The sequence below is a fragment of the Rhinatrema bivittatum genome, chromosome 4 (genome assembly GCF_901001135.1).
Source record: "Rhinatrema bivittatum chromosome 4, aRhiBiv1.1, whole genome shotgun sequence".
Taxonomy (NCBI): Eukaryota; Metazoa; Chordata; class Amphibia; order Gymnophiona; family Rhinatrematidae; genus Rhinatrema; species Rhinatrema bivittatum.
Window position 1 is genome coordinate 323,013,264 of NC_042618.1, and position 27,461 is coordinate 323,040,724.

Below are 27,461 nucleotides of genomic sequence, written 5' to 3' on the forward strand. Positions count from 1 at the left end.
AGGAGATGCCGCCCAGGCCAAATGCGACATAGGCGCGCGCGCATCTCACATCAGCTCTTAAAGGAACCGTGGCGGGAAAAGTTCCTGCGGTTCCTCCCTGATGTCATCCAGCAGGGACTATTTAAACCAAGTCCCTGCTCTTCAGCCTTGCCTCTGAAACAGGTCTCCTGAAGCTGCTGGCTGCATGATCGTTCCTCATCTTGGTTCCTGCTCCTCTCCGTTCCTGACCTGCTCCCTTCCTTCTGGATTGTGTTGCGTGTGCCAGCCGTGGTAAGCCTGCAGCCAGGCCCTCTTACCCTCTTCTGCCTGTTCCAGTGCCTGGCTCCACTTCCCTCACAGGTTGGTCCGCCACCTCCAACCTTGGGCCGTCCCTACTGCTCCTGTCTCCACAGCAGACTCTTGTGCTCCAAGGCGGGCCTCGCCACATGGTTTGCGGAGAGAGGCCGCTGTCCCGCGCTGCGCCCCTCCCAAGACACGCACATGCGCATCTCTTGTACTTTTAAAGGGACTGTGGCGGGAAGCTAACCCGAAGCCACAATTGATGACGTCACTGGGCTCTGGTATATAAGGCTGGGCCCAGCTTCAGGTAGTTGCCTTTGCAACAGGTCTTCACGCTGGACGTGTACTTCGTTGCTCTCCCCGGTGACTTCCTCTGTGTTCCTGGTTCCCATTCCTTCCGAGATCCTGATCCTGGTCCCGTTACTTCTTCTGTTCTTGTGCCTCGTGTTTGTTCTGTTTGATGTACGGACTGACTTCTGGACTCGACCTCTGCTTTGCCTGAACACGTCATTGATCTTCTCCTGGACCCGACCTCTGCTTTGCCTGACCACGCTACTGATCATCTCTTGGATCTGACCTCTGCTTTGCCTGACCACACTACTGATCATCTCCTGGTCTTGACCTTTGCCTTGCCATTGCCTTTTGCTTGCCACCTGCCCAGACTTCAGCCTCCTCTACGATGCCTCTGTAGTCTTCACTCTGGACTTGGTCATTCAGGCTTTGGCCTGCTTTCACCCAAGCGCCCTCTGTCTGACTTTCATTCCTATAGGCACCCGGGTCTTCGGGACTCCGCCTCGTTCAGTACAGACTCTCCTTTATTCCCGTTGCTAGCCCCTGGCTGCCCTCCTCCTCATCTATCAGATGTCCTCGGACAGAGGCCCACCTAACTCCAGCCAGCCCCAGCACCCAAGGGTTCAACCTGCAGGGAATGAGGGCTGGTATTGGCGAAGCTCCAGTTGGCCTCTGTCAGTCAGCCAGCTCCGCCTACCGATGGTAGGGACCCATAGGACCCCCCCCCGATGGGTAGCGTCAACCCCACCTCAGCCAAGGGTCTACCTCCTATGCAACAGTTTGTCTCCAGCCTCTGACCTTGATTGTTACTGGACTCTGCTGCTCGCTGTCTACCCCGACCCTTGGATTGTTACTGGACTTGCTGTTCATTGCCCGCCTCGACTCTTGGACTGTGTACTTGTTCCTGCTGCTGACCACTGCCAATCTAACATTGAGATCTGCCTCCCCGATGACAAGAGCCTGGGAAGTCTCCTCTCAGGTAGGCCTTGCTCATCTCGGCTCAGGGATCTACTACTGCAACATTTTCTCATTGCAAAAAGGTAAACAGTGGAGTGCCTCAGGGATCTGCACTTGTACCAGTGCTGTTCAATATATTTATAAATGATCTGGAAAGGGATAAGACAAGTGAGGTGATCAAATATGCAGATGACACAAAATTATTCAAAGTAGTCAAATCACATGTGGATTGTGATAAATTGCAGGAGGACTTTGTAAGATTGGAAAAATGGGCATTCAAATGGCAGATTGAAATATAATATGGACAAGTTCAAGGTAATGCACAAAGGGAAAAATAACCCATACTGTAGTTATGCGACATATTAGAATCTACTACATATTAGAATCTACTACCCAGGAAAATGATTTAGGCGTCTAAGATAGGAGAAGGTTGGAGAAAAGACCAGGCTGGAGTCTGTTCTGCTTTTCAACAGTTTAATTATAAAAGTTCAGAAAGACAAAATCAAATGGCTGCTTACCTCAGCAGACAGACAATGCAAGGACAGCTTTCACAAAGAGCACAGCACTTCAATACAGCTTCCTTCTCCTCCCTGGGGCTTCTCTGATTTCTCAGGGCCTCACCTTTTTATCCCTTGACTCAGGAAACACCCCCACCCGAGAATCTCTTTCCTGTCTGTCTTAAGGTGGACCAGGCCAGAAAGCTGGAGCCGGTCCCTTAAGGTAGTCTGAGGCTTTCTGTCCTGTACTCTATCACAGCGTCATAGTGGATAATACATTGAAATCATCAGCTCAGTGTGCTATGGAGGTCAAAAAAGCAAACAGAAAATTAGAAATTATTAGGAAGGGAATGGTGAATAAAATAGAGAATGTCATAATGCCTCTGTATTGCTCCATGGCGAGCCCACACTTAGGGGTAGATTTTCAAAAAACGCGAATAGGCGTACTTTTGCTGGCGCATCAGGCGCCAGCAAAAGTACGCTGGATTTTAGTAGATACGCGCGGAGCCGCGCGTATCCGCTAAAATCCTGGATCGGCGCGCGCAAGGCTATGAATTCTGTATAGCCGGCGCGCGCCGAGCCGCGCAGCCTACCCCCATTCCCTCCGAGGCCGCTCCGAAATCGGAGCGGCCTCGGAGGGAACTTCCTTTCGCCCTCCCCTCACCTTCCCCTCCCTTCCCCTACCTAACCCACCCACCCGGCCCTGTCTAAGCCCCCCCCTTACCTTTGTCGGGGGATTTACGCCTCCCTCTGGGAGGCGTAAATCCCCGCGCGCCAGCGGGCCGCTAGCACGCTGGGACGCAACCTGGGGGCGGGTCCGGAGGGCGCGGCCACACCCCCAGGCCGCCCCGGGCCGTAACCACGCCCCCAGGCCCGCCCCCGAAACGCTCCCGGCACGCCCCCGGCACGCCGCGACGACCGGGCCCGCCCCCCGACATGCCCCCGACACGCCCCCCTCGGAGAACCCCGGGACTTACGTGAGTCCCGGGGTCTGCGCGCACCGGTGAGCCTATGTAAAATAGGCTCACCGGCGCACAGGGCCCTGCTCGCCTAAATCCGCCCGGATTTGGGCGGATTTAGGCGAGCAGGGCTCTTAAAATCCGCCCCTTAGAGTACTGTGTGGAATTCTGGTTGCCGCAACTCAAAAAAAGATAATAGCTGCACTGGAGAAGGTACAGAGAAGGGCAACCAAAATGATAAAGGAGATGGAACGGCTCCGCTACGAGGAAATGCTAAAGAGGTTAGGGTTGTTCAGCTTGGAGAAGAGATATCTGAGGGAGGTAAAGCTAGAGGTCTATAAAATCATGAAAGGACTAGAATGGGTAAATGTGAATCAGTTATTTACTCTTTCAGGTAAGACAAGGACTAGAGGGCATGCCATGAAGTTAGCAAGTAGTTAGGGCAGTTAGTATAGCTGTGTTTAAAAAAGGTTTGGATAAGTTCCTGGAAAAGTCCATAAACTGCTATTGACTTAAAGGTAGATTTTTTAAAAATACGTGTGTGCTTCCATGTGCGCACACTTCCCAGCATGTTATAAAATTGGTGGGCTGTGCACACATGTGCGCTGGATTTTGTAATCCGTGCGTGCATGTGCGTGTGGGGCTTGCAAGGGGGGATAGATTTTAACTACTTTCGCGTGGCGACGCATCACTGCTTTCCCCAGTTCCCTCCCAGTCCGCTCCAATTAAGGAGCGAACTGGGAGGGAACTTCCCAATCCCCTATCCTACTCTCCCTTCCCCTTCCCCTCTCCTCCCCAACCCCTAAATTAAAAAGCTGGTTTTTTTACCTTTTTGTGCTCGGCTCTGGAGCTGAAGTAAGTTGTGTAGTGATGGCAGCCAGCCGGCATGTGAGGCTCCGGGATAGCGAATATTGGCAATGTCCTGGCCCTGCCACGCCCCTCCCTACCCACAACACGCCCTCCAGCCCGCCCCTTCCAAGAGGTCCGGCACCTGAATGAGTGGCCGGCCTTTACACGCGTGGCCGGCCACATGCATAAAGGCTGGACTTTACGTGCACTGGGCATTTAAAATCTGTCCTTTAGGGAATAGCCACTGCTATTATTGGCACTAGTAGCATGGGATCTATTTAATATTTGGGTTCTTGCCAGGGACTTGTAGCCTGGATTGCCCACCGTTGGAAACAGGATGCTGGGCTTGATGGACCCTTGGTCTGACCCAGTATGACAATTTCTTATGTTCTTAGGAAAATGTGATCTGGTTTGGCCACTGCTGGAAATAGGATACCGGGCTGGATAGAGCTTTGGTGTGACCCAGTATGGCAAATCTTATGATCTTACTTAGCATGTAAAGAATTCCTGTTTTGCAACAGCATCCACCACTCTTTCTGTGGAAAAATATTTTCTGATGTTGTTCCTGAGCAAGGCATTGGGTTGATTGGGAAATTTAGAATGAAAACTCTGACAATAATTTCCAGACTCCTAAAGCCATGCAAAAGAGAAAAGAAGACAGTCTCTGTTTCTCTGAGAGTCCCTCTGAGTTGCTCCTGAGATCTCTGCTAATCTCTTACAGGTGAAGCCCCATCCAAAGATAGATGTCCCCTTTATCCTGAATGTCAGTAATAGGAGTGTCCAGCTGAATATCAGGGTAAGGTAAGAACGTCCCAGTCCCCTTCATGGAACACTCAGAAGAAGAGCATTCAGCTCTCAGACTCACAGTTCTAAGGGGCAAGGGGGGATGGAGGAAAGTGGCTAAAAGGGAACACTCAGATCTCAGCCACAGTCCCAGCTTCCTGCAAAAAGCATTTTGTCCCAGGGCCGGTGCAAGGGTCTGTAGCGCCTTAGGCAGACCAATGTAACACCACTCCCTCCCCAAACCCACCATGAGTTGAATGTGCCCTCTGACAGTGGCAGATATGGTCACTCTCTTTCGCTGTCTCTCCTAGCGAGTGCTCCGTGACTGCTGTCCCCCTTTCTTTCACATTTTGAAAATGGAGCCTTTGTGTAGCCCGGTGGTGCCACGCCCACTGACACTGCCCTAGGTGACCACCTGGTCCCGCATAATGGTCGCACGGGCCCTGCACTCAGTCCTCCAATAATCCAGTGGCGTAGCTACGGGTGGGCCTGGGTGGGCAGTGGCCCATCCACTTTCCATTCAGGCCCACCCAAATTTTTTTGCCAGATGTTTTTGCCACTGCAGCGTGCAGGCAGCATCGGCATGCAGCGGCGGCAGCACGCAAAGCTAAAAGAAAAAAAAAAGTCAGGCAATCGGCGGCGAGTTTACTTTTTTGAGCAGCCGTTACTCATGTGACCGCTCACTGCACCACCCGCCCAAGAGGAGTTTGTGCATGCGCACCGTGCCGGACGCATGTTTACGATGCAGACTGGTCACGGGTCAGGTGACCATGGCACGTGTGGTGCGAGCGCGCGGCACGCTGGCTCCCTTCATTGTGCGGAGCGCACTGCACAGCCACAGTTACCTCACACTTCCAAGAGAAAGGCTGGTAATCTTTATTAAATTGGTTGGACCGGGGGAAAAGAGTGAGGGGAGGGTTGGGGTCACCCGTGGGAGGAGGGGGAAAAGAGGCAGGAGAAGTGCTGGGGTCTCTGGGGAGGGGAATGAGTGTGAAAGGGCAAGCTCTTTCTTCCCTGCTGCTGTTGCCGCCGGGCTATCAGCACGTTGAAGCCCAGTGGGAATGGCAGCAGTGCTAAAAGAAGCTGGGGCACCCGTGGCTGGCCTTTTCTTCTTCCCGCGCCTGCAACTTCCCCCCCCGGACCCGGAACCGGAAGTGATACGCCGTGCGCGGGAAGAAGAAAGAGCCGTGCCGCGTGATAAAGTAGCAGCGGCCACTGCAGCATCGGCCCCCGAGCAATTAAGCAGCCGGGGATCGAGAAAGGAGATAGCATCATGAGCCTCCCGCGGCCGATGGAATTCTTCCTTCTTGGCCTGCGGGGGCTGGAGCTGGAGGAGGCATTTGTGCTGGGGGGGGAGAGAGAGGAAGTGAGTGAGAGAAAGAAGTGAGAGAAAGAGAGAGAAGCAGCCAGCCAGCCAGTGTGTGAGAGAATGTGTGTGTGATTGAGAGCCTGTGTGTAAGTGAGAGAATGTATTTGATCGAGAGCATGTGTGTGATTGAGAGAAACTGGTCAGAGAGCTGATGTATGTGTATATGTGAGATACAATGAAAGTGACTGCTCAAGGAGATGACTGATGTGTATGTGAGAGTGTGAGACAGTCAGGGATGTGATGTGACTGATGTGTGTGTGTGTGTGAGAGAGAAAAAGCATGGAAGTGAGAAATCTGGGTATGTGAGAAAGCATGGGAGTAAGAAGCCTGGTGTTGTGGGGGTGTATGTGAAAGAAAGCATGGGAGTGAGAAGCCTGATTATGTGAGAGAGAGCATGGGAGTGGGAAGCCTGTGTGTGTGTGTGTGTGCATGCATGAGAGAGAGACTGGTTGGTAAGGTGACGGTGTGACTGGTGTGTATGTGAATGTGAGAGAGAGAGAATGTGATTCAGGGAATGAGAAGCCTGTGCACATGGAGAGCGAGCATGGAAATGAGAGAGAGACTGGTGTGTGTGTGTGTGTAACAGAGAGAAAGTGATTATGGGAATGAGAAGCCTGTGCATGTGGAGAGAACAAGCATGGCAGTGAGAGACTGGTGAGTGTGTGTGAGAAAGTGATTATGAGAGTGAGAAGCCCATATATGTAAGTGGAACATGGGAGTGGGAAGCCTGTGTGTGTGTATGGCATGAGAGAAACTGTTCAGGAAGGTGACTGGTGTGTGTGTGTCAAAGACTGGGAGATGATTGGTGTGTGAGAGACAGAAACTGGTCATGGGGGGCATGACTGGTATGGTGTGTGTGTGAGAGACATGGGCCCTAAGGAAGAAAACTAAGGGGGTCATTTTCAAAGGAGTTACGCATGTAAATGTGACATACTATCGTAGCAATTTTCAAAAGCTATTTACTCGAGTAAAGTGCACTTACTCGAGTAAATCCTATGGACAATTCAATGGCATATATTGTAGCAATTTTGAAAAGCCCACTTACTTGAGTAAAGTGTATTTACTCGAGCAAAAACCAGTTTTGCTCGAGTAAATGCTTTTTAAAATCTACCCCTATGAGTATAGAGCTTAGCCACTACTGCTGCTTCTGGTGTGTGCTACAGCCTGCATGGAAGAGGAGTAGGAGAGCTGCTGGAGGGGGTAAGTAAAGATGGCTTTTTAAGTTTATTTTTCTTGATTGACTGCCATTTTAATTATTTAATATTATGTGATGTGTCTGCTTTTTAAAAAATATTTTATTGGTATTTGGAGAATTTTTAATAGATTTTTATGAGTTTTTAATTGTTGGATGTTATTCTGTTCATAGTTGTTGTGAAACATTTATTCTGCTTATTAGTATAGTTTTACAATTATTTCTGTGTGGGGGTCTATAGCTGCTTGCTAGTTCTGTTTTCCTAATAAGAGGTGTATTGGTTTTTAGGGCCTGATTTAATATTTGTAGTATTGCCTTTTCATCGACAGGGTTGCTCCTGTTTGAGTGTATTCCATAATACAGGTGTAACTGTATAACAGCTGTAGCAGATTATTTAGAAATCTATTGTCAGGTGTGTGTGTGTGTGTGTGTGTGTGTGTGTGAGTGAGAGAGAGAGAGAGAGAGAGAGAAAGTATTTATCAATATGAATATGAATTCCATGGCTCAGACTTTTAATGCCCACCCATATTAACCTTGGGCCCAGCCAAAAATTCATTTCTGGCTACGCCACTGCAATAATTCCCTCTGTAAAACATGAACGTTCAGCCTTTCTGCAGTCCCTGCTGCATCATGGCAGAATGTGTTACAGGAACACTCAGCTCTCCTGCACAGTCCTTGCTGTTTCATTGCAGGATGTGTTACAGGAACACTCGGCTCTCCTGCATAGTCCCTGCTGCCTCTTGGCAGAATGTGTTACAGGAACACTCAGCTCTCCTGCACAGTCCTTGCTGTTTCATTGCAGGATGTGTTACAGGAACACTCGGCCCTCCTGCATAGTCCCTGCTGCCTCTTGGCAGGATGTTTACAGAAAAACTCAGTCCTCCTGCACAGTCCCTGCTGTCTCAAGATAGGGTATGAGACAGGATCACTCAGCCCTCCTGCACAGTCCCTATTATGTCAAGCAGGATGTATTACAGAGACACAGCTCTCCTGCACAGTCCATGCTGTCTCATTATAGGATGTGTTATGGGAACACTCAGCCCTACTGATTTATAGTACGTACGTGACAGAAGGAATCAGATGCACAGTGGGGATGGACATATAGACAAACAGATACTTGGGATGAATGGGGGTGTAACGATTCTGGGAGAGAATGAAGAATTTCTATCTGGATCCTTTTATTTCCCCCCCACCCCATGCCCCTTAGGACTGTGAGTCAGGAAGGAGGAGGAAGGCTTTTATGCTTTTATATCCCTGCCTGATACATATCTCTCCTGTCTTTTTTCCAGCAATGTGTCTAACATATCCATCGGGGTAATAATGTTGCCGTTCAGATTCTATATCGAAAGCAGCATAAAAAGAGGTTTGTCCTTCACACTGCTTCCAAAATGTGATTTACGGAGGTGCCTCTTATGGCATAAGAATGCTATCTTGTGGAAGGATAGATTGGTGAGAGTTTCAGTCTGCCTATACTTTTCAGAGGTAGCAATTTTTTTGTTGTTATAATCTGTTTATTAGTGAGTAACATGTAATGACAAAACTGATATATTAAACAGTCCCTTGTAAAATGGATCTTAAGCCAGATTTAGTGAATTTTTCACACAAATTGAAATAATTCCTTAAATTCAAAATTTGCTTTTGTGTAATAGAGACTTTTTGCCACAGTAACACTAATCATTAATTCTTTCCAATATTGGTACATTTTCTTACTCCAGTGTATCAAAACAGCTTTTTTTTGCCAACATAATAGCAATGCTCACAAATGTCTTCCCTTTGCTGGGCAATTTTAAGGATCATTTGAATAAAAGCAAATGAATTATCTCAGACCACGTCAGAGAGCAGTCCAATATATTCTCTAGATACTGACAGGTCGATACAGTAAGGCCGCGTTAGAAAGAGTGCGGCAGTGCCGGGCGCACCCTCGTTTGCCCCACGCACTGTTCTGATCACATACCGCTCGATACTCTATTTAAATGGCATGCAAATGCAAGCCACATCTGCAAAGCATTAGGCGAAGCGTTAGGCCCGCGCAACCCATCTTACTGTATAGGCGCTTAATACAGCGCCTATACAGTATCCTGGGTGCACTGGTACCTGTCATTTCAAATGTCATTTCAAATGACATTTGAAATGACAGGCACCAGGAAGTGGATCCCAACTTTAACCCATGAAAACCTAAAAACTGAAAATCCCCTCCTCCCGAAGCGGCTCGACATGTGCCAACTTACCTTTTGTTGCTTTTCAGCCCCTTCCCTTCTCTGCCGCCCTCCGGAGGGGGCAGCCGGCATCGAAAACGGCTCGCAGCGGTCCCCCCCACGCAGGTCCCGGTTCTCCTGGAGGAAAAATCCTCCCCCCCCCCCACCGGAGAACCCAGCTGGGGTTGAGAGGCGAGAGTACTGAGTAAATCCCCTTCCCCAGGGCAGTGCCCCCGACAGGGGCTGCAAGGTTGTGAGGGAAGTGAAGCGTACTTTCATTGGCCTGAGCGCCCGTCAATTTTGGTGCTCCAGCCAATGAAAGCACATAGACGGGCGTGCATGACGTCACAGCGTGCGTCACGCACGCCCGTCTATGTGCTTTCATTGGCTGGAGCGCCCAAATTGATGGGCGCTCTAGCCAATGAAAGCACATAGACGGGCGTGCTTTCATTGGCTGAGCGCCCGTCAATTTGGGCGCTCCAGCCAATGAAAGTACGCTTCGCTACCTTGCAGCCCCTGTCAGGGGCACTGCCCTGGGGAAGGGGATTCACTCAGTACTCGCGCTTCTCAACCCCAGCTGGGTTCTCCAGGGGGGGAGGGCACTGGAGGCGCTAGGACTCCGGTTCCTCCCAAAAGACGCTGCACATGGTCGCGAGGGAATGCTGCAAGCTGCTTTCGCCGCCGGCTGCCCCTCCGGAGGACGGCAGAGAAGGGAAGGAGCTGAAAGCAACAAAAAGTAAGAAAACAACAAAAAGTCGCTTCGGGAGGAGGGGATTTTAGGTTTTTAGAGTTTCCTTTTGGGGGACAGTTTGCCGTCTACCATTACCCCTGCCTCTAACGCAGGGGTAAGGGTAGGCAGTAAGTTAGCAGGTTAAACGCGCGGCAAAACGGCAGGGGAAAATAGGGGTGTTGTTGCCCAGGTAGAGTGTCCATCAAGCTAGGTGGAGAGAACATTGGCCAAATCTCATCTTGGAGTAAGTTTCCTCACTCCGAAGCCCATCAAATCTTCACAAGAGACCACTGTTCTGTTCGTACGTCTCATGTTGAATGTGAAAGTGGCCCCCAACCCCCTACACTCATACCTAATCCCCACCTCGAGTTACTAGGTGGGCCTCTCATAGGGATACAAATACCTGTCTAGGGAAGAGACAATATAGCAAGGCTCTCTCCCTCCCTCTCCCTCCAGCCTGCAGGATACTGAAACAGGCTGTCTGGAAACATGATGAACCACAATAAACCTTTACTGGCCTCTAGCACACAATGTACCGCAAATGAAAGGGTTGTAGCTATTGGCCGCGTTAGGAGCCACACTAACACTGAGGCTGTTTCGCCACACACGATAACTTTTTCCTACTTTACATATGCTCTGCCCCAACTCCGCCCCCTGAATACAAAATTAGACATTTGCATTCGCAAATTGCGTTAACGGCTGTTAGCGCAATTTGCGGAATTATCTCCTGCGGTAACTCCTTGGAAAATGACCCCCTTTGTTTGCTAATAATCTTATGAATAGCTACAGAAGAGGTAGCCTGAAAATCCATCCATTCAGAGCTTACTGCTTGTTGTTTATAGTTGGGATACGGCAGATTCATGAATTCTTGCACTATAGTTTTAGTCTTATGTTGAAAAAACTTTGCTATCTGTTCACAGGTATTATCATTGATTTCAGGGGTTATTATTGAATGATCAGTTGTTAATGATTTTACTATATTAAATAGTGTAGCTGGATTATTATTTGCCATTGCAATTCTATTGGCACAGAAAGATTTCATAGCTTGATTTACTTCCTTTCTATATGATTTTAGTGTGGTCTGAAATTCAATTTTCATTGTAGAGGTCTTGTGTTTTAACCAGACATGTTCCTTTTTTCTTAAACTAGTTTTCAGAGCACGGATCTTGGTATTATACCACAAAGGGTTGGACTTAACTTGAGGTTTTTTTTTTAAATTATCAATTTAAATGGGGCCAGGGCATCTAAAGTTTTTGTTATTGATTGATTCCAATCCTCCACAGATTTATCTACGTTCACTGCCAATCCAGAAGGTATATTAAGGGAAAATCCATTCAAAAACTCTTCAGAAGATATGGGTTTTCTCTTTTTAACTTGTTTAACCATAACTTTTGAGTTTTTTTCTGGGAATGAGACTGAGAAAGAGATTAAATGATGGTCTGACAAAGGAACAGCTTGGTTTTTTAAATTATTAGATGGCACGTTCATATAAGATGGATTGTAAAAGATTAGATCTAAAATGCCTCCTTTAATATGAGTAGGCTCATTAATTAATTGAACCCAGCCCAATCCTGACATGGCATCTAAAAAAGAGGTAGTAGGGGTAGATGGAATATCATTTTTTAGTTGCAAGTTAAAATCCCCTATAAGGATGGTATTATGTAAATTTAAAGCTAAAGAGGAGATAATTTCTAAAAATTTTGATAAATGAATATTTAAAGTTTTTGGAGGGCAGTATGTTAAAACTAAGTTAAAATGCTTCATAGAGAGGATTAAGAACTCAAAAGAGTTGGTGTTAGCTATATGCTGTTTACTATTACCATATCAGTTTCTGCAAGCCAAGATTCAGTTATAAGCAGACAATCTAGTTGTTTCTCAGTTAACAAATCAATAAATATAGGAGTTTTTTGCTTGATTGACTGTGTGTTACAATATAAGAAAGTTAACACCGGCAATATAATAGCAGAGATCATTTTTGAAGGAGAAATACGAACTAGTGAAGATCTATTAATCTTCTTAACTTGCATAGACTGACATTTTTTAAGATTAAACTCATGTCCATATTTACCATACCCAGTCACCGTAGGAATTTCCATATCGAAAATTGAGACACTCTTCCTCTGCAGCTGACGGGGCCATTGGGGACCCCATGGGGATCCCCTTAATTTGTCTAAAATACTCATCTTGATATGTGAGAAAAATTCTTTAATGACTATCTGGGATAATTGCGCAATAACTCCAGCCCGGATGTTACTAATCTCTTTCTTATCTAATACCTGCTGAATAATCTCCAACGCACGTATCTGAGGAATATCCGTATATAATGCCATTACGTCTGCTGTTACTAATAGCGATCCACCCACAGATTCAGGGATACCATTTAATTGATTAATAAAATCCGTGGAATCACGGATATCTGATCTAATTTGAACAACATCCTGTTGCAAAAAGCTATCAATAAACTTAGCTAAGGGTTCAAAAACCGACCCTATCCCCAACACAATTGGCCTGCTGGGGGGGGGAGGAGGGGGGGGTTCAAGACTTTTATGAATCTTGGGTAAAAAATATATATACGGAGCCACAGGTTGTTCTGGCAACATATACCGATATTCTTTCCTCTTGATCGCTTTAATGCGTACAGCTTCAACCAATATATCCCTAACCATCTGACATACAAAGAAGAGAATAAGAATTATATATACAGAGTGCGAGCATTTGAGCTTTTTTAAGGGTAGAGTGTTTTTAGGGTGTGTGTATGTTGTGTGAATGCAGATATTAACTGTTATTAGTGGGGTGTTGGGTGTTGGCATGTCCGCGGGGGGGGGGGGGGGGGGGGGGGAGGGAATTGAAAAAATTGAAAAAGCATGATTTATTATTGTGTTTTTGATACATGTTACAAAGATGTGTGATATTTGATTCATAAAACAATGTGTATTTGGTATATGAGGATAGGTGCAATATAATAAAATTGTTTACATTTTAAAATGAATTATTGAGTGTATGTTTTACAAAATTGAATATACACATTTAATACATATATACAAAAGTACACATTGTTTTTTTATTGTCAGTTGGGAATAATGAATTCTCTGATTCACTAGTGAATGATTCCCGTATTGGTGTTTATTGTTAGTGTCGGGGGATCAGATAGATGCTCTCTTAGTTGTTTGCCATTTTAAAATTCAGCCATTAGTGTAAAACAATTATTCCTAACCAGACCATCAGAAACACTCATAAGATATCATATCAAAGTTGAATAAATTGCATCAATCTATCTCTTGTAACCAAAATGCCAAACCACTGAAATACAAACATCAGCCTACTTTGTCATTACTATTAAAAAGTTAGTGAACATTCCTACAATATGACAAATCACTGTCTTTTTTTTTAACTGTTTATTTAAACAAGGGACAGACATCAATAATGACATATAACAGTATGTCAGAAGTCAAAATCCACAGCTTTCGATTACATACAAGTTGCAAATGAAATAGAGCATGCAAGTAGCACTATGTTATATTCAAGGAGCAAATCCTCTTTGTTCCCTGCTTAAGTTGGGCCTGTAACTACACTAAGATCTGCAACAGAGTGGACACGCCGGAAGGAATGGAGAGAACGAGACGGGATGTAAGGAAGCTGGAAGAGTGGTCAAAGATATGGCAGCTGAGATTCAATGCCAAGAAGTGCAGAGTCATGCATATGGGGAGTGGAAATCCAAATGAACTGTATTCGATGGGGGGGGGGGGGGGGGGGGGGGGGGGGAAGGCTGATGTGCACGGAACAGGAGAGAGACCTTTGGGTGATGGTGTCTAATGATGTGGAGTCGACGAAACAATGTGACAAGGCAATAGCTAAAGCCAGAAGAATGCTGGGCTGCATAGAGAGAGGAATATCGAGTAAGAAAAGGGAAGTGATTATCCCCTTGTACAGGTCCTTGGTGAGGCCTTACCTGGAGTACTGTGTTCAGTTCTGGAGACCGTATCTCCAAAGAGACAGAGACAAGATGGAGGCGGTCCAGAGAAGGGCGACCAGAAAGGTGGAGGGTCTTCATCAAATAGAGATGTGAATCGGAACCGGAATCGGTTCGGTTCCGGTTCCAATTCAAATTGTGCATTTTTTTTTCGTCTGGCCCGATCGGGTTTTTTTTTATCGGCTGCGCCCGATCTGATAAACAAAAAACCCACCCCAACCTTTTAAAACCGCTCCCTTAGCCTCCACCACCCTCCTGACCCCCCCAAAAATGTTTTAAAATTACCTGGTGGTCCAGTGGGGGTCCCAGGAGCATTCTCTTGTGCTCGGGCTGTCAGCCGATAAACAAAAAAACCCACCCCAACCCTTTAAAACCGCTCCCTTAGCCTCCACCACCCTCCCGACCCCCCAAAAAATGTTTTAAAATTACCTGGTGGTCCAGTGGGCCCCAGGAGCGATCTCCCACTCTCAGGCCGTCGGCTGCCACTAATAAAAATGGCGCCGATGGCCCTTTGCCCTTACCATGTGACAGGGTAACCTTGCCATTGGCCGGCCCCTGTCACATGGCAGGAGCACTGGACGGCCGGCGCCATCTTTAAAAATGGTGCGGGCCGTCCAGGGCTCCTACCATGTGACAGGGGCTGGCCAATGGCACAGTTACCCTGTCACATGGTAAAGGCAAAGGGCCATCGGCACCATTTTTTATTAGTGGCAGCGAATGGCCTGAGAGCAGGAGATCGCTCCTGGGGCCCACTGGACCACCAGATAATTTTAAAACGTTTTTGGGGGGGTCGGGAGGGTGGTAGAGGCTAAGGGAGCGGTTTTAGAGGGTCTAGGTGGGTTTTTAGGTTGTGTCCTAACTCCCGTTAGTGTGCACTAACCCGATTAATGATTTTTTCACGATAAATCGGTGGAATTTCTATTGTATCGCACTCTTTAACGATTAATGACGATTTAAAAAATATCGGACGATATTTTAAATCGTCAAAAAACGATTCACATCCCTATCATCGAATGACGGTCCGAGTGCAGGAGGTCACTCCCGGACCCTCACTGGACTTTTGGCAAGTCTTGTGGGGGTCAGGAGGGTTCCCCAAGACTTGCCAAAAGCCCCTGGTGGTCCAGCAGGGGTCCGGGAGCGATCTCCTGCACTCGGGCCATCGGCTGCCAGTAATCAAAATGGCGCCGATAGTCTTTGCCCTTACTATGTCACAGGGGCTACCGGTGCCATTGGTCAGCCCCTGTCACATGGTAGGAGCACAAGATGGCGCCGGCCATCCAGTGCTCCTACCATGTGACAGGATCCGGCCAATGGCACGGATACCCTGTCACAAGGTAAGGGCAAATGGCCATCGGCGCCATTTTGATTAGTGGCAGCCAATGGCCCAGTAGCCGGAGGACGGCCCGAAGCGGGAGATCGCGGGAGATCGCTCCCGGGACCCCCACTGGACCACCAGGTACCTGTAAAAAGGTTTGGGGGGGGGTCGGGAGGGTGGGGGAAGCTAAGAGGTTACTTTTAAAGAGTCGGGGTGGGTTTAGGGGTTATTTTTGTGTGCCGTTTTTCCCACCGTCCCCAAAACGATAAGGGAACCCCCATGATCAATATCGTGGGGTTTTCCTATCGTTTTGGGGGAGCCCCCGATTTCTGACGATTTTGAAAATATCGACGATATTTTCAATCGTCCGAAGCCCGATTCACATCCCTAGCGGTTACTACCCCTAACTAATTAAGCTAGATAATCACTTAGATGCAGTTCCAACACTACTCTCTACATTAATGGTGAAGGTGGAAGGGAAATAGAACCAAAAGGTTACTAAGAGCCAAGACTAACAGAATTATGAGAAAAAAAAAATAAATAAAAAGTGCAAAGCCTACTGGGCAGACTGGATGGGCCGTTTGGTCTTCTTCTGCCGTCATTTATATGTTTTTATGTTTCTATGTAACCCCTTGTCCCTTTGCACCCAAACTCCTGAAGCTAAGATGCTTTCAGTACCTGAATGTAATCCACTTTGAAGCACTGAAAAAAGTGTGAAAAGCGGAATATAAAATCTAAATTTAAAAAAAAAAAGAAATGATATGAAAAGCACTTCTGGTGCTGGCTGTGGACAAACATCCCTTCATTAAACCTATCTGATCTTCCTGTACTAGCTGAGGGCTTATTCTTTCCAGTTGCAGCTGCATAACCATGGCCATTATTTTGATTTCCACTTTTAGTAGGGAGATGGACCTATAGAAGCTGGGATCCAGCTCCTCTCGGCCCTTCTTGTGAATGAGCACTATGGTAGCATCAGTCAGTCTGTGTGGGCAAGACGGATCTTTCCTTAAATGTTCAAGGTCACTCGCCAGTGGAAATGCCAGGATAGAAAAGAAAGTCTTATAAAAGCCGAGTGGAAATTCATCTCGACTTGGACTCTTGCCAACTGGGAGTAGCTTAACCAGCCTATCCATCTCCTCCATCGTGGCTGGTGCTCTTAAGCTCTCATTCTCATACTCTGTAATTTTAGGTAGGTTAACCCTCTCCAAATAAGCTACAATGTCATCTACCGTGCAAGATTCCTTACCAGCATATGGGTCCTCATAGTATGCATAGAAAGTATCATTTTTAACGTTAAGATTACTGAACACCTTTCCATTTGCAGCACGTATTGTTGTGATAAGCATATCCTTCGCCCTCCATCTCAAAAAGCTGGCTAGTAACTTACCCGCATTGTTGCCATGCTCATAGATCCTTTGACGTTGAAGCGCATAGACTTCTCTATTGAGTCTATTTGGAACAATTCTAATTCTTGCTTCCATGCCAAAAACTGTCTCCAGATCTTCTTAGAGCACCCTTGCTTATGCAACAGTTCCAGCCATGCAATATCCCTTTCCAGCGACCTTTTTCTTGCACCATGTACCTTTTTTAGGTAACTGGTGTAGCCTATTACTCTACTTCGAAGAACGGCTTTCAAAGTTTCCCATAGGACTACTGGATTAGAGTCATCCCCCTCATGTATTTCCTGAAATGCTTTGATCTCATCTACGATCATAATCTTAAAATCTTCCTGGATCAACAATGAAATATTGAGCCACCAGGAACGTGTCTCTGGCAATGTCTGCGAAATATCCATGTATAGTTCTATAGAGAATTGTCTCCACAGTGAATGTCTTGGATCAATTATTAGTAGTTGTATGTAATATACAGACATGCTGTAATATACAGACATGCTGTATGTAACATTACAAAGAGAAGAGGCATGGCTAAATCTATTATAGTGATCAGTACACACATAGTTAACAAACTTATCCTTTATAATTATAGCTATTAACTGATGTGCAAAGTCACACCACCTTGCATGTGACATAATGTCCAGCAGAGCACAAAGTGTGTGGACTGTGTACCGGTACACTATAATTACGACCACATCTTGTTAAAAAATGACAATGTATTGGTATTAATGACATCTGCAGAATCTACTCAATGGACCTGACACTTTAACCTCAGTGGACCTGACACTTTAGCCTTTTTTTTTCCACAGCACAAAGTTGTTTAGGGGTTTCTGTCAAAAGAGATTCTCCTAATAACTAATTTACATTTGCCATCCTGTGTAGCTTCCGGGTAACAGGGCATGACACTGACCCCTTGCACATTGATGGAATGGAAGAGCTTACAGCTGTCATAGGACTGCTCCTTTTGCCGGGGTGGAATGAGGGCTACATGGGTGCAGTCTATCGCACTCATATCATGGAGGAACTATGCCATGACACAAAAGTCTCTCTGCAGGGCCTGCAATTCTCGCCTAGTGGTATCTCTGGCTCCCTTCCCTTGTGGTGCTGCTGAATAGTTGCCTGAACAATACAGTGTACCATAAACTCTATAAATCCACCTAGGCAGGCCTGCTAGTTTAGGTTTTTAAAATTTTGTGCAGGCCTCTGCAGGTATGTCCTTTGGAGTTTGAAAAAAATAACACAATTTTTGCCCTTCTCTCTGCAATATTTTCCCCAAAATCCAAATAACAATTCAAAAGATGTAGATATTATTTGTGCTTTTTGTCCCAAAATGTGCATTGTATGAACCTGAGAAGCCTCAGGGGACCTTCATTTGCATGAAATTAACTTATTTGCATACTCATTAATGAAATTTTGTCTTTTCCATTCATGCATTTAATGTCCATTATCTCGCAATGAAGGCCATGTTATGCACACTATAATCATATCACACCATAGTAAATGACCTTCTAAGTTTGTGCCTGAGGCAATAGAGTAACATAGTATTGTTGGCAGAAAAAAACCACATGGTCCATCCGGTCTGCCCAGCAAGCTTCACATGGCATGGGGGTATGCCTAGCAAGACCATGCAACTGTCAAACCCATCACAAAATGACCAACATTTTTTTGTGGTGAGCAGCCTTCCTGATAATTCAGACAATGCTGCTTGAATGTTCTTTGCTTTGGGACTTGGCCGTAAAAGCTTTATCCCCAATGTTTTAATTTATTTTTAATTTATTTCGATTTTTATATTCCACTTTTCGGCACTTCAAAGTGTACATCAAAATGGATTACATTCAGGTACTGCAGGTATTTCCCTAGCCCCACAGGGCTTACAATCTAATTTTGTACTTGAGGCAATGGAGGGTAAAGTCACTTGCCCATGGTCACAAGGAGTGACAGCAGGATGTCAGCATGTCAGTACCCAACACCGTAAAAGTTGAGGCTGTCTGCAGAATCCAATACCCTTTTTTCCCCGCCTTGCCATAAATTTGGAGAGTGATGTTGCAGTTGTGGCTAATCAATCACACGAACACAATGCCCAAAGAAACGATTCTTAATCCAGTGTCTCCAAAAATGTAATCCACACATCAAACTAGAATAAGCCACTGGTATATATTTATCAAAAGATTTTTAAATTGTTGAACCACACATAACAAGACCCTAACTCTTCAGCTTAATTGGGTGCATCACCATCACGTGTATGAAAGCTGAACAAATCTTGCAAACCAAGCAATTGTTTTGTTGATCTTTAAATCATATTTAACAAATTTGCTACGGTAACAAGTCCCAGAGGTATACTCATCTGATTTAAAGATCAACAAAACAATTACTTGGTTTGCAAGATTTGTTCAGCTTTCATACACGTGATGGTGATGCACCCAATTAAGCTGAAGAGTTAGGGTCTTGTTATGTTTTTAAACAAATTAAAAAACATACAAAAACTTTTTTCTATAAATAAATCAAATTTGGACCTGTATACTACAAGTGAGTTTGTATATTTAACATTCTCATGTAGATCAGAGTTCCTACAAATATAGGATTGTTCAAGCAGTGCTTTATTGGTGTGTGTCTGGTTCAACAATTTAAAAATCTTTTGATAAATATATACCAGTGGCTTATTCTAGTTTGATGCAGTTGTGGCTAAATCACCAAGGCTACTTGGTTAAGGGTAGTAATCCCCCATGCCTTCTGGTTAAGAGTATTAATTGCAGTTCTGTGCAGGTTACTCCCATGCACCCTTTTCTTCATTATCAAGCCTTTAGAGATCCACAATGTTTATCCCATGCCCTTTTGAATTCACTTACGTTTTTCAGCCTTACCACCTCTTCCTGAAGGGCATTCCAGGCATCCACCATGACAAAATATTTCCTTATCTTAGTTCTGACTCTTCCCCCCCCCCCCCCCAACCGAAAGTTCAAGGTTTGTGCATCCTTAAATCCTTTTAGGTATCTGAAGGCTTGTATCTTATCCCCTCTGCAGCTCCTCTCTTCCAGGGTGTACATATTCAGATCCTTCAGCCTCTCCTCATAAGTCTTCAGATTCAGACCCCACACCATTTTGGTCGCCCTTCTTTGGACCACCTCCATTCTCTCTCTCTATCCTTTTTTAGGTACGGTCTCCAGAACTGAACACAGCACTCCAGGTGAGGCCTCACCAAGGACCTGACCACTTTGCTGCAGATCTTAGTATATCTGCAAATAGACAAACTTTACCTTCTGTCCCTTCCGCAATGTCGCTCACAAAGATTTTGAACAGAACTAGTCCCAAAATTGATCCCTGTGGCACTCTGCTTAAGATCATAAGGAACAGCAGCAGGATTTGAACCTTGGTTTCCTCATTTCCCCGCCGGCTGCTCGAACCACTAGGCCGCTCCTCCAAATCACCAAATGTTATGTAACAGAAAACATTTGGTTCTTAAATGAAATCTCTTTACTCCAAAAATTAATAATTTGACAAATTTATATTATTTAGTTAAGTAAACTTTTATTGTGGTGGCAGATCCACATTACCAGTCATTAGTCCACACACAGTCTCTCCTTTTAGCTTCTTCTCAACAATTAGATCCTGGAAGACATTTGGAAGAAATAGAAGGAACTGGAGCACAAAATGCTGTACTTTCTTCCCACTTTAATTATGAATTACTCTCGTGCTCCTGGATTTCACTTTATAACTCCTCCTAATCTCCAGATGAAAACTTTATGGATCATATTGTCTGTCAGTATCCTGGGATGTAAGTCTCAGAGATTTTACTCCTCTTTCCAGACTCTTCAGGCATAGCAGGAACTACAAGGCTGGAATTTCCTTTCCAAGCTCTCCACCTCTTTTCCTCTATATGAGGAGAAAGGTGACGTGCAACCTGCTGCTTCCAAAACCAGCAAAGCATGGACCCCTTCCTCACTGAAGCCGTGTTCTGCTATTCCCTGAACACTCTCCAATTCACCAACACCTTCCATCCTTCCATCAAAGGTATAATACTCCTTACCTGGGAGATGTATCATCTCCTATGGCAGCTCAAGAGGGTTCACAACAATGTGCAGGAGCCAGGTCAAGTTCAGTGCAAGGAAGAACCTGAAGCTTCATACAACCCGAGTCTGTTTGGATCCATCAAATGCAATAAGCCACTGCCATACACACTGTGCCAGGGTAGGAGGGATTTTTTAAAATAATTTTAGAAGCACAGCAGGAGGAGAACAGGAGCAGGTCCCCATCACTCACCCAAGAATGATCATCAATCCAAAAACCATTTCTTTTCGTAATAGGCGCTCTTACTGAGCGGTTGGAAACTTGTACAGTCATTTTCCTGTCTTACTGTTCATTTGTGATGTTCATTTTTCCAGCATATGATAATTCTGTATTTCAGATCTGGCAATACTGAGGAGGGTGAGAGGTGGGGTTGGGCCAGACATCATGGGGCTCTCGCCTGTGCATTCCCCCTGAATTATAATTATGTTTTTAATGATCTTCTTTCTCATCTCTCAGCTGGAGATCATGGCCGAGAGCGTGTCAGTGGAGCCAGATAAAAAAAATGTGATCGTCAACTTGAAACCGGTGAGAATTTGGCAATAATTAAAGTGCATGAATTAATAGACTTAAGTGGGAAATACCAGGGAAAATATTTTATTTATAACCACTCCTGTGGGTGTGTTCAGATGGTGGGAAGGATGGATATAGTAAGAACACAAAAAAGAGTCACTCATATAACTATACAGCCTGATTCTTTCGAATGCAGAGTTAATGTAAATAATTTTCCAGGGCCTCTGTTTACACAATACCATCTACACTCCAGTCCAGTCAATAAAATGCTTTTTCTTTTTTTTAAATAGTTTTCTGAGGGGGGAGGGCCACATGAGTTGTTGTGTCTGCTGTACTACTGCCACCTTCTGGCCACTCTTGGAAGTCCAGGTTTGAAAGGCTATACAGGTTAGGGCCCTTCAGCTGGGAGAAGAGACTGACAAGACATATGATAGAGGTCTGCAGAATCCTGAGTGGGGTAGAACAGGTAAAGAAGGGATGGCTATTTACCCTAATAATCCTAGGGGACACTCTAGGAAAGTAGCAGATGGTAGAATTTTAAAAAATTGTAGGAAGTATTTGTTTACTCGTCGCACTGCCAAGCTGTGGAATCTGTAGCCAGACGATGTGGTCCCTGCGAAGAGCATAGCGGGGTTTATATGACGTTTGGACAAGATCTTGGAAGAAAAGTCCATAACAATAATTTTAACCAGGTTGCACTGGGGAAAGCCACAGTTTATCCCTGGGAGCGAGCGGCAAGGATTTGATCTACTCTTTGGGATGTGCCGGGTACTTGCGATCCAGACTGGTCACTGTCGGAGATCGGAGACAGGACCCTGGACTTGATGGACCTTTGGTCTGACCCAGCAGGGCACCGCTTCTGTCCTTAGGGTACAACTGTCAAATGTCTACTGTGGGAGAATCTCAGCTGCTTCTTTTTACCCAAGCACTTAGCTCCAGGTCGCATAGGGAAATAAATGCACAATTTTGACTTGGTTTTTGTGCAGGCAAAGTTCTGCTGGAAAAGTGCATGGAAAATTCTGAAAATGCAATCTTCCAGGACCCAATTACATCCCTGGAGTGTTTCCCTGACTAAAAGTAAGCGCCTTGTGGAGCAGTGCATGTACTACAGAAGGACAATTAGAGAAAGTGATTAATGCAGGGAAATCACTTTATACCTGCATGAACAGCTTTGAAAATTTCCCTCTTAGAGGTCAATACTCAAAGGCTCTGTCGGGTAATTTCTGGAGGTACCCAGACAAAACCCGAGATTTGAATATTTCACTCCCCGCTCTGGCAAATTTATTACTCGTACAAAGTTTAAGAGATAAAAAGAGGCAGTGCTGGGGGCTAGTGAGCTCTCATATTCAGGCTATACAGCTAAAGTCAGGTGTGTGAGACTGGTCAGACAAAGAGCTGTCTTAACCTTCCCCAGGGAAGTTTATCTGGCTATGTCCCGCTGAATATCGACCTCTTAATTTTTAGCCCAGGTGTACATCTTAGAAGGTTTTTTATGCTTTTTCTCCAGCTCACGAACCAGACAACTAATTTATCTGTCTTGGAGGAGTGGAATATCACGATGTGCCACCCGAGGTCATCCTCTGTGAAAGGTCATGATCATAAAACTTGTGAGTAACTGCAGTGCCGCATTGTCTGCAAATATTTCTCCATATCACAGTTCCCTTTACATTTCTCTGCGTTGCGTGTCTCTCCCCTGCTCTGTCCACATAATAAGAAGGCAGGGAATGATTGGCGTAACCTCGTTTATTTGAATAATTATTATTGCTTGTAATACAGACTGCGTTCATATTAAGGAGCAGGGGACCACTGCTCTCCCTCTCCTCAGAGATGGACAGGGTATGTGCATCCCTCACCAAGGGTCTTCCTTCCCATTTAGCGGGAAATCTTCCTTCCTGCAGTACTCCTCCTCATTTCTCTGTTGCACTTTTTCTGTTTCAGATAAATTGGTAAAGGTGGACTTTAACACATCCTCCAGCACAGGTGCGTAACCAAGACACACCCATGGAAATACACTTTCATACACACAGTTCACCCCATGCACTCTCGGTGCAGACACATACATACGCACCCACATATGCAGATGTAATCACACACTATATACACATCTCTTGCCCCACAGAAACATATCTGTTTGCAGTCATACATCATACACCCACACCCACAGGCAAAACATACCATAGACAATCACAGGCTGTAAACACTCACTCATACCACATAGATATTTTTTGAACATCGGTATATAAAAACAAATTAATAGATACATGGCCATATGCACAGAGACAATCACACACTCCAGGTGCACACACATTCCGGTAACATATCTGCTGCACTCAAAGACTTTGTGTAGGGTGTGTGTATATATAGGTTTTTGTATGTAACATCTCCACAGCCAGGCAGCAGTGTGTGTACACAGTTTGGCTGTGTGTTTATGACTATATTTATATCTCTATGAAGGCAATTTTCAAAACAATTTACACGGGTCAATAGTGATTTCTGCGGATAAATCTAGTGTCTGAAAATTACCTTCCCATAATATTTGTTATTTTTATGTGTATTGTTAACTTATGCTTCTGTGGCAGACCCACCGGTCAGCCACTACATGGCCCTAGCTCCTAGCCCATACTTTTCATATCAGCTTAGGTGGAGACAGCATTCCTGCATAGGCTCTCCCCCAGAGGCAGCCTTTGGATGATGACCTCCTAGTCCAAAAGGGGGAGTTAGATTGTTGAAGTGAAGATTTGATTTTGGGGGAGAAAGAGTGTTTTCTGTGTGCTCTCCAAGTTAGGCCCTCAGCTTAGCACAAAGAGGGAGAGACACTGCCCTGCCAGGTCCCCAGAAATGGACTGGAGAGAAGAGAGAGAGAAGCAGAAAGATCTTTGCAGTTTTTCCTGCAGTTTTTCACAGATTAGCCCTGAGTCTTCTGGCAGGCAAGAAATCCCCTACTCAGCAAGGGCGTAGGGTAACAGCTGAAGGTGGTGGTGCACCAAAACCTTTGCTGCTGACATGTGACCGAAAAACAAGACTTTTGATATCCTCCAACACAATTATATCTAAACCTCTAGCAGCCTTAAAATCTCAGTGCTGACCTATTTCACCTACTCTAGGCCAATAAAGATCTTCTCTATGGGAGTGAAATCTGGGGTCTATACAGGATAGGATAGAATCCCAATATAAATCTTACATCTCAAGATCTATACATTACCATGTGTTCATAGAATCTCCTTCAACAAAGGGTGCAGAGCAAAACTAGGACCCTTCCCCTTGTCAGTCACCAGAGAAAAATAATATCCAAACTCTAGTGTCACCTCACTGTAACAGCAACGCATTAGTGCACCTCAGTAACACTGTGTAAGAATTCAAAGCCCTGCAAAAAAATGTACTCAGAACCTACAGCATATCTGCCGTACAATAACGCACTAACTGCCAGACTCACCATAATAAACCTGCCCATGAACAAGACAACACTGTAAATATTACGCCAGGATCTAATACTCCATTACACCTTCTGTTAGGAAAACAGAACAAGTAGGCTGCTATAAATCCCTACATGCAAGCAGAATGCCTCACCTCGGTCAGACATGCAGAACACAGACAAACCCTCGCAAAACGCAGAATAAGGAACCACAAATTAGAAATAGAAACATGCAAACAAATAAACAAAACCTAAACTGGAAATCCCAAGAAGAAAGACTCTGCAGTCTGCAGTGCAAAAGGATAAAAGTATACACATCACTCCCAGTCCCCACCACTGCTGCCTCCTGCCCCTTCCTGGGCCCTGTCCTCTCCAGATGCTGCCAATGCTAGGCCTGGATGATGGCCAAAGGTACCTTCTCCTTTCACCCCAGACCCCTCTCCCTTCTGCCCAGAACTGCCCTCAAGCACTCTGTCCCAAAAGAGACAGTGAAAAACTGCCCCCATATGTGTAAATGTGCCTCTGTATGGAGAGACAGCCAACTCAGAGCCATAGACATGAGAGAGTGAGAGCAAGAGAGACACACCAGGAAAGAGAGAGACACCCAGAGTAAGACAGAAACACACACAGAAAGTGACAGATTGAGCTTGAGATAGAGACACACAAAGAGAGAGAGAGAGGCACCCAGAGTGAGACAGAGACACACACAGAAGGTGACAGATTGAGCTTGAGATAGAGACACACAAAGAGAGAGAGAGAGGCACCCAGAGTGAGACAGAGACACATACAAATACACACAGAAGGTGAAAGATTGAGCTTGACTCACTTCCTTTCACATACTCACTTCCTTTCTCTTCAAAGGATAAGAAGAAAATCTCGGGCTGATACGCAGGACCATGTGGAGATCATCAGGAGACCCCTGGGAAGACATTTCACTATCCTATGATGACACCACTCCACTTCTTTCCTCTCCCTATAGTGCTTGTTCCTTCCTATGACTGCATCCTGTCATTCCTGCCTGCTCCATATACACAAATTCCTGCACCAAGCAGAACAATAAATGTAATCAAATTCAGCAACCTTCTCCTAACTCTTATTAGTTGAAAAGAGACAGCCCTCTTATCCTGTGACAAGATGCCACAGTCTTTAAGTGCTAGCTTCAGAACCCTTTGCTGGTAACATCAGAGGCTGACACAGTCCAGCAGAGCAGAGATTATAGCAAAACCAATAACTTTACTGGGATGGGCGATTCCTGGGAATTAGGTCTTTACTGCACATGGAACGAAGGCCCAATGTAAGCCAGATAATGTTAGACAACAGAAGTCTAAACGTGATATCTGGACTTCTAGCAGGAGTGAAAAAGGCAGGTCTCCTTTAACTCAGAAACACACACATTAACGGGCCGATACAGTAAAGTCCGCGGGAGAGCGCACAGGCCACTCTCCTGTGCACTCGATTCTATATTTAAACGAGGCCCGGTGGTAAAAATGGGCAAAAGGAGGAGCTAGGGACACTATTATTTATTTATTTATTTATTTTGTATACCGACATTCGATCGAGATATCACATCGGTTTCCAGATAACTAAAGGAATAGGGTGGTAACAGCCCTATTTTACATTATAACATGGTATTAAATAGATATAAGAATATTTTACATTATAACATGGTAATAAATATAACAAGAATATTTTACATTATCCTGTGACAAGATGCCACAGTCTTTAAGTGCTAGCACGTCCCTAGCACCTCCTTTTGGACCAGAGCGGCGGCTGTCAGCGGGTTTGACAGCCGACGCTCAATTTTGCCGGCGTCGATTCTCGAGCCCGCTGACAGCCACAGGCTCGGAAACCGGACGCCGGCAAAATTGAGCATCCGGTTTTCGACCCGACAGCCGCCGGCCGACTTCAAAATTTTTTTTAATTTTTTTTTTACTTTTTTTACCCTTCAGGACCTCCAACTTAATATTGCCATGATATTAAGTCAGAGGGTGCACAAAAAAGCAGTTTTTACTGCATTTCTGTGCACTTTCCCTGTGCCTGAAGAAATTAGCGCCTCCCTTTGGGGAGGCGCTAATTTCTGAAAGTAAAATGTGCTTGGCTGCACATTTTACTTTCTGAATCGCGCGGGAATACGTAATAGGGCCATCAACATGCATTTGCATGTTGCGGGCGCTATTAGGTTCGGGGGCTTGGACGCGCATTTTCGGCCCCTTACTGAATAAGGGGTAAGGGAAAACGCGCGTGCAATGGCCTGTAAGAAAGAGAGGGTGACAGAAGAGACAGACAGACATATATACCTGCAGCACCAGCAGGATGTTATGGAGCTGAGACACACACACACTGAGACGGCATCTTCAGAGAGTCACAGAGCAGACACACACACAGACACAGGCAGCATCTGCAGGGAAACGCAGAGCAGAGAGGCTCACACACACACACACAGGCTGCACCCGCAGACACACACACACCCACACACAGACCCAGCATCCGCAGGGAGACACACGGCAGAGATGCAGTTATTCAGCACTGAGCTGTGGCCTCTGGGTGCCTGCCTCTCTCTCCTGTGCGTAAGGGCAGAAGGGCATTGGTGTCTGGTGCTCCTGAGCAGTCGAAACACTTTAAATGTTTACCCAGCTCAGGATAAATTCTCTTCCTGCCTTTATCAGCCAGATGAAGTTATTCCCTGATCAGGTC

At 45.5% G+C, this 27,461-nt stretch overlaps 1 long non-coding RNA gene across 2 annotated transcripts; it reads left to right on the forward strand.

Annotated features, from left to right (window-relative positions):
- The first annotated feature begins 4,552 nt into the window (after nt 1-4,552).
- On the forward strand, nt 4,553-25,813 carry LOC115090799. 2 transcript variants are annotated; one of them, XR_003856508.1, is made up of 6 exons: nt 4,553-4,633; nt 8,466-8,539; nt 21,302-21,370; nt 22,863-22,962; nt 23,294-23,335; nt 25,629-25,813. It is a non-coding gene; the product is annotated as an uncharacterized LOC115090799 (long non-coding RNA). The 2 variants fall into 2 exon arrangements; XR_003856509.1 differs by lacking the exons at nt 4,553-4,633; nt 8,466-8,539 and adding an exon at nt 10,078-10,107.
- Nucleotides 25,814-27,461: the final 1,648 nt, after the last annotated feature.